Below are 12,374 nucleotides of genomic sequence, written 5' to 3' on the forward strand. Positions count from 1 at the left end.
AAAGTAAATTTAATACAAGCCATTCCTTTTTTACTCTAGAGTTCTGGCAATGATATACACTAAGAAATTCCAATAAAAAATTGTATGTTTATAAAATTATACCAAAAGGGTCTAGTCCTACAAACATAGCCTGTTCTCAAACATTAGTTAGTGTTTAATTGGTGGATTATTCACACTCTTCTCTCTTAACTTTTTAAATTAACTTATGTATGTATTTCATTATTTTCTTTCGTTAACACAATGTTATGGTTATGTACTCTGGTTGATGGGTTAAAGGAGAGGTAACATCGAGTACTGACCATTCTGCGACATAAAGGTAACATTGCCATGGGTTTACAATGGAAACAAAGGGAAAAAAATCTGAGAAGGTGCAACAGGGGGTATTTCAAAGTATGTATTTTATATTTGTTTGTGTTCTCTCACTCCTGTTGCCATAATCTACCAAGAGTTAACTCTTGGTCAGAAGGAGGTTATTGTCAATTCAGGTGAATTACTTGTATACTAGAAAGTTCAGGAAATTCTGGAATTGATTTTAACATATTCTTTGTAGACTCTTTTTTTCAATATTTCTATTCTTCTGCACTTCAGACTTCATTCAGCAAGATGCCTCAGAGTCTTGCACAGTGCTGTTAAACACTGGGCTTTCGGGGGATATTGATAGAATTAATTAACCTTTTGTTGATGTGAAAAGTACAGACTATATTTCATTGTCCTTCACTTGTGGGTCAGTATGCAAAATACTCTATGATAAGAAAGGGAGAACATATGTGGCTGGTTACAAGATTTTTAAGTTTTACTGGAATACAAGGCACGGGCTGGCCTATAAGCCAATTTCTGGAAGGTAAAGAAGGAATTAATCCAGCGGCACGCTTGCTCATTTGATCCTAGAATAAACAAGGAAAGTAACTTCAAAAGTGGTGTTTATCGGGGTGGGGAGCGTATAGCTCAATTGTAGCATGATACCCTGAGTTCGGTCCCCAGTACCTACATGAAAAAAAAAGTTTAAAATAAAAGATAAAATTTTTAAAAAGCTGGGTATATCGTTTTAAAAACATAGACAATAGAAAAGCTATTTCTCTAATGCAAAAGCAATTCAGTCCTTGTAGAGTTGGTCAATGGTCTTTCTGAAACATTAATGTTGTATTATCTTTGTGTCTCACGTACTTGCCTTTTAATTTTAAGACCCAAGCCCTATTTGAAATAAAGCAGTTATTTTCATTTCATCAACGGAGCAGTTACCAAGGTGTACATAATATTTCAATTTCATGATTTTATAAGCCAAGATGATCACCTGTAGTTAGTGTTTCTTAAGAGCCTCAGGTTACAGTCCATCTGCTAAGGTCTTATGATTGGTACAGCACATCTTCCTCATTCTCCAGTCTCCCAGGAATTCCAGCATCACCTGAACATGTAAATTACCTTCATTTCATAGATGTGAACCTGAAATAGAAATGGTCTTAATGAAATTTTATACCTATGAGCTAACAGCAGATATCAGAAGAGTGGGAAAATAGAAATTTAAAATGCAAATATCCACTCTCCCAAGTTAAGTAAGAGGAAATCCTGACATTATTCATTTTATTAAATAGGTAAAGAAATAGACTTCCAAAAAGATTCTTAAGTATCTGAAAACACACTCATGTGATGCTATTTATGGATTGGAAACCAGCCATAAGAACTTCACTGTCTTTAACACCTTGAAGGTTTATCAAAAAGAAGGTCATGCTCTGGGAAGAAGCAACCTGAGGTAGACGTTGAAGGACCTGTATGAATCAAGGCAATATTTCAAGAAGAATGTTTCAGAGGGAAAGAGCAACCAAGATATAGACCTACAATCATGGAGAAGTAAAGTCTGCAAGACATGTTAGCCTTTCTGGAGTATTGTGTTTGAATTGGAGAATAGCAGGAAGTAAGCTGAAAAAGAAAATGGAGTTCACATTAGCAATAATGTCAGAAACCAGGCTAAGGAACTGGTTCCTAGGCTAGCAGTAAGGTCTCCTAAGCAGAAGAGAAACCACATTGAGGGCGGTTTTCCAGGACTTAATGGTGATCTGTAGAATTGTTTGGGAAATCTTGGAAGCAAGGAGGGAAATAGTAGTCAGGACCTGGATCAAGGCAAAGAAAATGGGGAAGTATTCGGTTCTCAGTCATCGTCTTACTGATTTTCCAGCTTCATTTGTCTTTCTCTCCGTCATCTTTGGTTTCTTGGACACTATATCCTCTGTTTTTTTCCCTACTTCACTAGCCCCTTTTTGTCAGTCTTCGTGGCTGGTTTTTCCCTTTTTTCACTGACACTGCAGTGCTCTAGGACTCAGTCCTTGGTTCTCCTGTCTTCTATAATTACCCTCACTCACTTGGTGATCAGATGGCTTTTAAACCATCTCATGCCCGTGACTCCCAAACTCTCCCTTTTATTCCAGACTCATCTTTTCTACTCGGATGTCTAATAGACAAATGAAATTTAGCACATCAAAACTGAAAGCCTGTTTTTCCCTACAAACCTGGCCCATCTGTAGTCTTCCCCTCTCAGTTGATGGCAACCCCATCATTCCGGTTGCTCAGCCCAGAAACCTTACTATCATCATAATTGATTCTAGTTTTTATTTCATACCCCGCATTCACTATTTCAGCAAATGCTTTTGGCCCTGTCTTCAAAATATATCTATAGTTCTAACATTTCTTAGCCATCTCCACTGTTTCAGTTTTTCACCTTGTCTCACCTGGAATTCTGAAATTGTCACATCACCAGTCTTCCTACTTCCATCCTTGAGTGTAGTGTACTCTCAACATGGCAGCTGGATTAGTCACGTCACTCGCCTCCTCCTGCCCTGCAAGGGCTGCCCAGCCCTGGCAAGGCCTCCATAATCTGTCCCTTATTACTCCTCTGACCTCGTCTATTGCTACCCGCCTCACTCGGCTTCACCCACTCACTTTCTTCAGACACAACAAGCATTTGCCTGTCTTAAGTCTTTCTACGGTGTGTGCCTTTTTGCCTAGAATGCTATTCCTTCCAATACCTGTCCCTGCCCTACATCAAGTGACGTGCCTGGGGCATCTTTGATCTGCTTCCTCATTTCAGAGCATAAAGATAAGAATTTATGGTCTGTTCTTTTCTCATGCTCTCTTCCTGCCCCGTTCCCCAAAGCATAGCTTGAACTTGCATCTGGGTCCTGCCTCATTTGGACAGTGGATGCTGATTCCTACCAGGGCATGACTTTCACATCTCCCTCTCTTGCTTTTCCTGCCACTTACTGTTCCCTGTCCATTTAGTCTCTCAGCCGTGTTTAGGACTTTCCTTTTGATTTGACATCCCCAAGCTACTACTTCACCTTTGCTTTCAGGACTTTCTTCAACTATTATGCATACATTTAAAATTATTTGCATGACATTAATGGTTATGGAAATAATCTGCAGTCATTATTTTAAAAACACACATATTCCAACAAAATGGAACTGTGTGACTCAGAAAGTGAGATCTCCCCAGTGACTGCACCCTTGGATAGCCACTGTAATGATCACTTTTTGAGAGTTCGTTGTACACCACTGGGTTAGGTGTTGTGAACATAAAGCAAGGTAAGACATTGCCTGTCCTTCAAGGAGTTTATAAGCTCAAATAACCAGGTCCCCCTTTACTGCACAGGAATAACCACTGTGCTGTGATGACCATTAGCTTGCACCTTGCTCTGGACAGTAACCATCCACTTCGGCCTGGGTCAATTCTGCCTCTGTGGTCTGCTCTAGCCTTGCGGATGCACAGAACCCACTACTGACAGCAAGAGGGATGAAGGGGTGGAAACAGTGGACTCAGAGTGAAGAGGCTGGATGAGGCCAGGAAGACCAAGGGCAAACGGTTTTGAAAAGACTGTTTCTGAGCTGCTCCAGAAACTGAAAAATGTCATGTCGCCTATACTTGAATGGATTTGAGTATATTCTGTTTCTTTCTTTTTCAGTGACAGATCTTCTCAGAACTTTCTAAATCATTATTTAAAAAAAAAAAAAAAAATGCCCCTTAGACTAAAAGTCTTCCCAAACTTGATAAACAGAGGGCACACAATCTTAACTCTGTTTGAAAAACCACCCAGGCAAGGAGACGTCTTTGACCCAGCCACAGGGGCCCTACAGAAATTTTTAATACATGTCTGTTGGCAGTCCAGCCTTCAGTACCCTCTTCTTCCTGTCTCTACATGTGGCTCTTTGGAACAACTTCTTCCATCCTCAGAGCTCCCAAGAGGAAATGATCTAAAATGATAACTCATGCTGGTTAACTGACTAATTAATTGCATTTTGATTTTTAGTCTCTTTATCTCTAACTGGGACAGTTAATGACTTTGTTCTGCAATAAATCATCTCAGTCTTTGCAAGCAGTTGGGGCAGGAGGCAACAATACTTCTGTAGGCTCTACTCTTCTGGAAACGTCTTTCTCTAGAAGGGAAAACCAGGGCTGGCTTAGGTGCCAGAGAACTATTTCAGGAATTGCTGAGAATGGAAAAGTTCCAGACCACCTGCTTTTTCTAGGACCTAGAACTCTGCATTCCTTCCATACCAGCCCTTCCCCCAACGCCTCCCCCTCCTGTCTTCTCTGCCTGAATTTAAACTCCATTCTATCTTCTCATCCCTTAGTCTTATTTCTCCTCCAGCTTCCTAACCCTCTATCCCAAATCTCCTGAGCATATGCTTTATGGTTTTCATTACTGCTATAGACTGACCCAAGCCAGCATGAGCACAAATAACCACTAAATTCTTTTGGGCTAATTATAATACTCACCAAGGATTACAGATCAGTGTAGATACCCTCTTCCTTGCTACCAGGTTATAACAAAGGCGAGCCGCTTAATGAGTCTTATGACGATATAGACATTAATTAGCATGTAAGAGAAAAACTGTTCTGTAAGCCGGGTGAAGTTTAATTCTCCAAAAATATATACACTCCTATTACACTGGAGAGGAGGGGAAAATTTTCCTCCACTCTCTCAGCGTTCCTGGCTGGGTCTGAAAATTAAATAGACAAAGACAGAGTTAAAAGCATATCAATTTTTAAAAATGTTTACATGTACACGAGAACTTTCACAAGAGAACAAAGACCCATGAAGAAGTGGTCAGGGCAGAAAGATTTTATACCCTTGCAGATGAAGAAATGATACATATGTGAAGAACTGACAAGACAGAGGGGTTTGAGTTGAATCAATGGTGAAGTAACATGGTTTGTGCATACAGCCTTCTCAGCCTGACATCTCCTGTCTCCATGATAAGAATGTCCCCCTTCCTCCAGGTACAGAGAGGACACCTCTCACACGGGACATTTATCTCCTGCCTTCAGGGAAAAAGGCAGGTGGGGATATCAGAACCACCTTCCTGCTTCTGCCGTTTGCTCAAATTCCTTCATCGTAAGATGTTTAATACTCCAAGGTGCCATATTTTGGAGTAGTGTGTTCTGAACCCCTTCAATGTCTTGCATGACAGTTTTACTCAAGGCACATATGATAACCATCTAAAGAAGTGTTTCTCAAACTTTGGGGGCTCAGGAACCCTTTACCTTCTTAAAATTGATTGAAGACCCCGAAGAGATTTTGTTTACATACTTTATATCTCTGAGTACTTACTTCATTGGAAGATAAAACTGAGATCTTTCATAAATATAAACATCGCCTCCTTCTAGCTGGCAGAGCAATGATGTTTTTCACATATCACGGAGCCTCTGAAAAACTCCACCTGTGTACTCATCAGAGAACGAGAGTGAGAAAAACAAACATAACCTTACTATTAGGAAAATAACTTTGACCTCATAGACCTCTTTCAAGTCTTGAGGGCCCCTGGAAGGCCCTGAAGCATACTTTCAGAATCACTCATGTAGAGTCACGATTCAGTTATTCAAAAGGAACAGACACAACTAGACTCCTCTCAACCAATATCTTGGATACAGGACAGTTTAAGAATAAAACCTCAGACACCACCCCTACAGGTGAAAGATGAAGAATGAAATAAAAGGGATCCCAAGGCTTTTAAACTTGTTCATAAAAGTGTAGGAATAACCCTAAAACATTTTAGCCAATCCTCTTGTCTTAAATACCACAGATTTCACAAGCAGAAGCCCATCTCTCACATCCATTTTGTTTTTAGAAAGCCCCTAATTTTAACAACTGGAAATTCATTTCTAATAACATCATACTAATGAGCAAGGGCTTTGTTGTTGCTGAGAGATCAGAAAAACGAAAAGGTAAAGGTCTCACCCCGACTACCATTACCGTCTGAATTTATCTTGGAACAGATCCCAGACTTACCATTTATTCTGTAAATGTTTCAGCGTGTATCCCTAAAGGAGTTTCCTCTCATCTTAATTTAGTCACAACACCACTACCATGCACCAAAATGTAACAGGAATTTAATAGTATCAAATACTCAATTGGTATTAAAATTTCTCCAGTTGTCTCATAATTTTTTTCTGTCGGTTTCTTCATGTCAGGATCCCACACATTATAATCGGTAATATCTCTTAAGTCTCTTTGAATTTTTAGATTTCCCCTCCCCCACCACCCCGCAATTTCTTTGTTGAAGGAAACAAACCATTTGTCCTGTATCGTTTTCCGCACTCTGGATTTAGCTGATTGCATCCCTCTGGTGTTTCTGTGCCCAAAGACAAGTTTCTGTGCCCCAGTGTCCTGTGGATGGGTTGTCTGATCAGTGAGGTTTTTTGGCGAGAACATTTTATAGTTGGTATCATGTACTTTTCCCTGGATCCCCTTAAGGAGGCACATGAAACTCCTGGTCTCTTTTTTGTGATTTGAAATAATAGAAAATACATATATTGGTCTCCGCTCCCAGATCCTGGCACAGTGCTCCTGGAACCCTCATCATCTCCCCAGTGATAAGAACACTAGGAACATCTCTTATTCTAATATTTGTCTTTGACTTTGCCCTTGTCCCTGACACAAGGCTCCTAAAAGTCCTGTAAGTTCCTAAGTGATAAGAACACTAGGAGCATCTTTTGTTCTAATGAGCAACTTTGAATGGGCTCCTGGATGACGCATGGACAGGGACTAGACCAAGCCATGATTAGAAGCTTGGAATTTTCAGTCCCAACACCCATCCTCCAGAGGGGAAAGAGGAAGCTGAAATGGAGTTAATAATTGATCATGTTTACTCAAGGAAGCCTCCATAAAACCCCTGATAGTAGGGTGGTCAGGGAGCTTCTGGGTTGGTTGAACACATCCATACCAGGAGGGTGACACACCGCAACTCCAGGGGGACAGAAACTCCTGCACTCAGGACCCTCCCAGACCTCTCCCTTTGTATGTCTTCATCTGGCTGTTCATCTGTATCTTTTATCATATCCTTTAAAAAACTGGTAAACACGAGTGTTTCCCTGAGTTCTGCGAGCCGCTCTAGCGTGTTAATTGAACCCGGGGGATTGATTAATATCTGTAGCTGGCTGGTCAGAAGCACAGGTGATACCCTGAGCTTGTGACTGGCATCTGTAGTGCATGTGTGTTGAGGGGATGATCTTGTAGGACTGGGCCATTACCTGTGGGATCTGACACTAGCTCCGGGTAGAGAGGGTCAGAATTGAGTTAAATTGTAGGACACCCAGCTGGTGTTGCAGAGAATTGCTTAATGTCGGGAAAAACCTCCATGTATTTGGTGATCAAAAGTGAAGTGTTTTGTGTAAGTAGCAAAGGTAGACTCACAGGGGAGAGAAATACAGTAAGGAAGAACTGGGACTCTTCTTACAGAGAAAGGGAAAAAAGCCAAGTTTTTCCAAAATAGTGATGTTAAGATTAAGTAGGCTGCTAAAATTGGCTTGCGTTAGGAATTGAGAAATAACCTTTGTTGAATTAAACCTCTGAGATTTCTCAGATTTTCTGTGACAGAAGCCATGTTACCCATCACTATTCATATACCTATAGTAATATCACTTTGCCCAGGAGGAAGGATTAGAAAGTAAATTACAGACATCTAAACAATCACATTTGACGTTATCAAGTTTTAACAATATTTTCATAATGTAATCCTATTTTCCTGAAAAACACAACTATTTCTGTTATTATTGCTCCCTCCAATACTTGATAGAAATATGTGACTGAAATAGTATCACTGTTGATAATGACTTTACTGTCTTTTAAAACCAGGTCCAACCAACCATGCCTGATAACAAAGATTTTTTTTATCATCTCAACATTCAGTTAAGGACTCTTCTGTTTATACAATAATAATATTTTCCTGTCCAATAATACTTTCTTGATAACATCACCATGTATTTGATGATTTTGGCCAAGCTCTGTCAAGCAGGAGTCTCTGTAAAAGCCATAAACTTTTAAAACTTCAAAAATCATAATAACCTAGATTCACCAGATTCTCAAGAGATAAGAGTTCATAGCAAAAGGAAAAAATAATGGAAAAAAATTTGTGATCTTTCCTGTATGAGGTGGACTTTCATCGTCAAACCTTCTCTGTACCAGTAAAAGAGGCATCCCACATCCCCTACATTTGAACTAGAAAAAAAGTTTGCAGGAAATGGAAATATAACTGCTTATCAGGACACTCCTTTACTCACAGAGAACAAAACTTGGTATTACTTAAGTGGTCCGGAAAAGGGAATTTGGGCTCATGTGCCTTTATAAAAGTGTTTGCTGATCTTTGTTTGATCGTGATTAATTTGGCCAGAAAGGATGTGATTGCAGCTTCCAGTTAGCCCTGCTGGTATTCATCATCTCCAAGGTGATCTCAGTTTCCATGGCAACCGTAATATTTATTTTTTCACTACAGCACTGGCTGGTCTCCAATGGTTGGGAGAGGAGAGTAATCCTGAAATGTTAAATCTCAGCCATACATTTTTTATTGCTGATATTAGAAAACCAGTTCACCACTTGCAAGTATTATTACTAATCTGTACTCAGACAATTGAATTACAATGGTGTTCTGAGACAACCCTGCCCTTTGGTTCCAGGTTACTAAGCTTTAAGGTCCAAAGGGTTTTTGCTGACTAAAAAAGCTCCTGGTATTTGCATCCACATTCTCATGATGACTTAAAATGTACATAAGGTAGCCCTCTCATATTTATATGGAAATAGACTGAGGAGATACAGGTATAACTCCCTCAGAGAAATGGAAAATAAATAAGAGGTACAACTTTATATTCTCTTCAAAACAGAGATATCAGGCAAGCCCAACGGACACTGAATTAAAGTTTCTGAATTTCATTAAGATTAATAAAATTCAAGAGTGAATAAAGAGGAAAAGTCTCCGATCCTTCCTGTCTTCACCAGAAGTAATAAATATTGTACCAGTTATCAAGATTTTCCTAGAAAGAGTTTCCAGAACAATGAAATTGAGCAGGCTGGCTTGCAACACCTACATGGATTCGAAGGTGGAAGAAAGCCTCTTCTGAAAGATGGCCTGGGGCAAAATTATAGGCTCCTCGTCTCTTGAATTAATAGTGTTTGTATCCTGCAGCATTTCTTCAAGTTCTTTTCAGCCTGTGTGTCTTCTATAAGACACTATTAACCTGTTAGACTAATAAACTTTAAAATGATAGCTCCCTAGGCTTTTTAATAAATCATGACATGGAGGCATCTTCCATCCTGCTTATGCACAAAATTGGCCTCATCTTTCCCCCTTTACCAAAGGTTGGAATGGTACCACAGAATGGTGAATTGCCCTCTTAGAAACTTGTTCTTATCATCTCTGGGATAGGAGATGGGGAAAGCTGCAGAGGGGGCAGAGACCAGGGAAAGGGGAGGGCAGACAGTGAAGTCATTAACATGAGGCCACTTTGGAGGGTCACAGTGCTGTGTGCACTGGGACTCCTGTCCTGTCCTCTAATGAGCGCCGCCCTGGTTAAGTTCTGAAGTGATCGTACCCGGTGCCTGGTGGCTGCAGAGGAGACAAGGTGTAGGGAAACTGAGCATCCAGAACAGGTCTTTACACACCACGTGCTCAGAAGATATGCTGCACTAAAGTGGAAGGAAAAAACTTACCCCAGCCGAAGGGAACTGTTTAAAACAAAGAGCTATCTCAGGTTGCACATATCCAAACTTTTTCTACTGTACCCCTTAATTCATACACAGTGATTTATACATAGTGGAAATCTCCAAATATGAAAATATGACCTTACAGAGTGAAATCCATCCTGAGTCACTGCTCCTTCCTCCAAAACTTCAAACTCAACCATTAAGTTTATTCTAAGAGGCTTTTTTTTTGAGGAGGAGGAGGGAAGTAATTAGGTTTACTTATTTATTTTTATTTATTTAATGGAAATGATGCAGGAAAACAGATGTGGGGCATGAGAAAGGCTGTGTCCCAGGTCTCGGTTGAGCCCCTGGGACGTGCCCCGCCAAGTGTGGGTCCTTGGCTTCGCTCAGGGAAGAATTCAAGAGCAAACCACAGCTGAGGGAAGGTAGATTTATTCAGAGAGATACACTGAAAGGCAAGAGAAAGGCCACGAGGTGTGGGGCTTGGGTGCTCAGATTAAAAGTAGGTACACACTCCATAGACAGAATGTGGGCCGTCTCCGAAGAGGGAGAGGGGGGCGGCCGCGAAGCGCCTGCTTTGCTGGTTTTTATGGGCTTGGTGGCTTCATATGCTAATAAGTGGAAGGACCAAATAGCCTGGGGAAGGGGCTGGGATTCCCAGGAAGTTGGCCATTTCCCACTCTTTGACCTTTTGTGGCTAGCCTTGGGACTGCCGTAGTACCTGTGGGCATGTTATTCACCATGCTAATATATTACAATGGGCATATAATGAAGCTCAAGATCTACTAGAAGTTAAATCTCTCATCATTCCTGAGCCTCAAGACCTACTGGGGGTTGAATCTTTCACTATTTTGATGTTAATTGCTGTGGGATTACTTGAATGGCTGTGCCCTGCCCCCTCCATCCTGTCTCAGAGGTACTGGGAACTGAACCCAAGACCTTGTACATGCTAAGCATGCACTTTACCACTGAGCTATACCCACTCCTCAACCATTAAGTTATTCTATTTCTCTTTCAATACTTCTAATATAAAAGAGGGAGGGTGGGGAGACAATAAAACCCTGGCAGCACTGGGACGCGGTATTAGGTCTGCTTCTCCGGCAAGCTTTTATGCTCTTATTAAGGAACATCCCCATAGAATCTCAGATTGATTTCAAAGTCCACTGTCATCATGATAAAAGGAGTCATTTGAATTAGACATGAATAGAATTAGCTCCATTCTCTCAGAGGGAGCACTTTATCTTTGAGGTGGCTATTCAGGGAGTGGATACTCCCCGAGGGAAGCCTTTAAAATAGACAAGATTGATGTGGTTCTTGAAAAGCAAATTATTCTATGAAAGCAAGTTCCGGAGTCCAGGTTCCTGGTGGTGGTTGCTCTCTACTGGATGCATGGAAATTGGGGTTTCCTGACAGTTTTGTCGTGTGTGTGTGTGTGTGTGTGTGTGTGTGTGTGTGTGTGTGTGTAAAACGAGTCACTTTCTGTGTGGAAGCCAAGTTCTGCTTCCTTTATTTTCTTCAACTCTGAGCATTCTTTTCATTGTGTAATTGTTATGTCTCTGTCCCAAACACAGGGCACAAAGACATTTAAGTGATGTTGGAATGGAGGGCTTACCCAGTACAGGACACAAAGGCCTTGGAATGAAGGCTCACGCTCCCCACTGACCGGCACTTTGCACAGGAAAACAGGTGTTGGGTGACTCACGTCGAGCCAGATCCTCTCCAATGATACCTATAAGCACACCAAGCTGAAGTGGCAGGAGACCCTGAAGCAAGTACAAGAAAAGCCCTCAGTCCCAGCATTCTGGATTTGCAGGTGGCCTACAGGATGAAGGAGGAATAGAAACGAAAGAGCAGTTAGTGGCTCTGTTCCTCGGCGGCTCTGTTCCTTGGAAGCTCTGTCTGGGGTCTCAGGCCAAGGACTGGCCCTCTCAGGGCTGCAGAATACGCTTTGAAGACAAATAGAGCTCAACTTTGTGCCCTGACCCCTTCTCTATGTGACTTGAGGAGCTGGAACTGGGGGGCCGCAAGCAGGATACCAGGTAATCCAGCGTGCTGGCAACTGGAAAGGTCACCTTGTCATGGCCTTAGGTCCTGCCCTTGGAGGCATCGAGTTTTTCAGACCAGGTCAGAAGGAAGAGCAAACACTGGGAGTGAAAGATGACAGAATTGTGGAAACACAGATACAAATAAATCCTAATGTGAACCCGCTTGATTGGACATTAAAATTCTACGGTCGATCAGAATACCACGCGTTCTCTCTCCTATTTTGTTTGTGTTTTTAATTGAATTATAGTTGATGTACAACGTTATGTTAGTTTCAGGTGTTCAGCAAATACATACATCTATATTCTTTATATACACATATGTATTCTTTCTCAGATTCTTTTCCATGACAGGTTATTACAGGAT

Source organism: Camelus ferus, chromosome 8 (genome assembly GCF_009834535.1).
Source record: "Camelus ferus isolate YT-003-E chromosome 8, BCGSAC_Cfer_1.0, whole genome shotgun sequence".
Lineage (NCBI taxonomy): Eukaryota > Metazoa > Chordata > Mammalia > Artiodactyla > Camelidae > Camelus > Camelus ferus.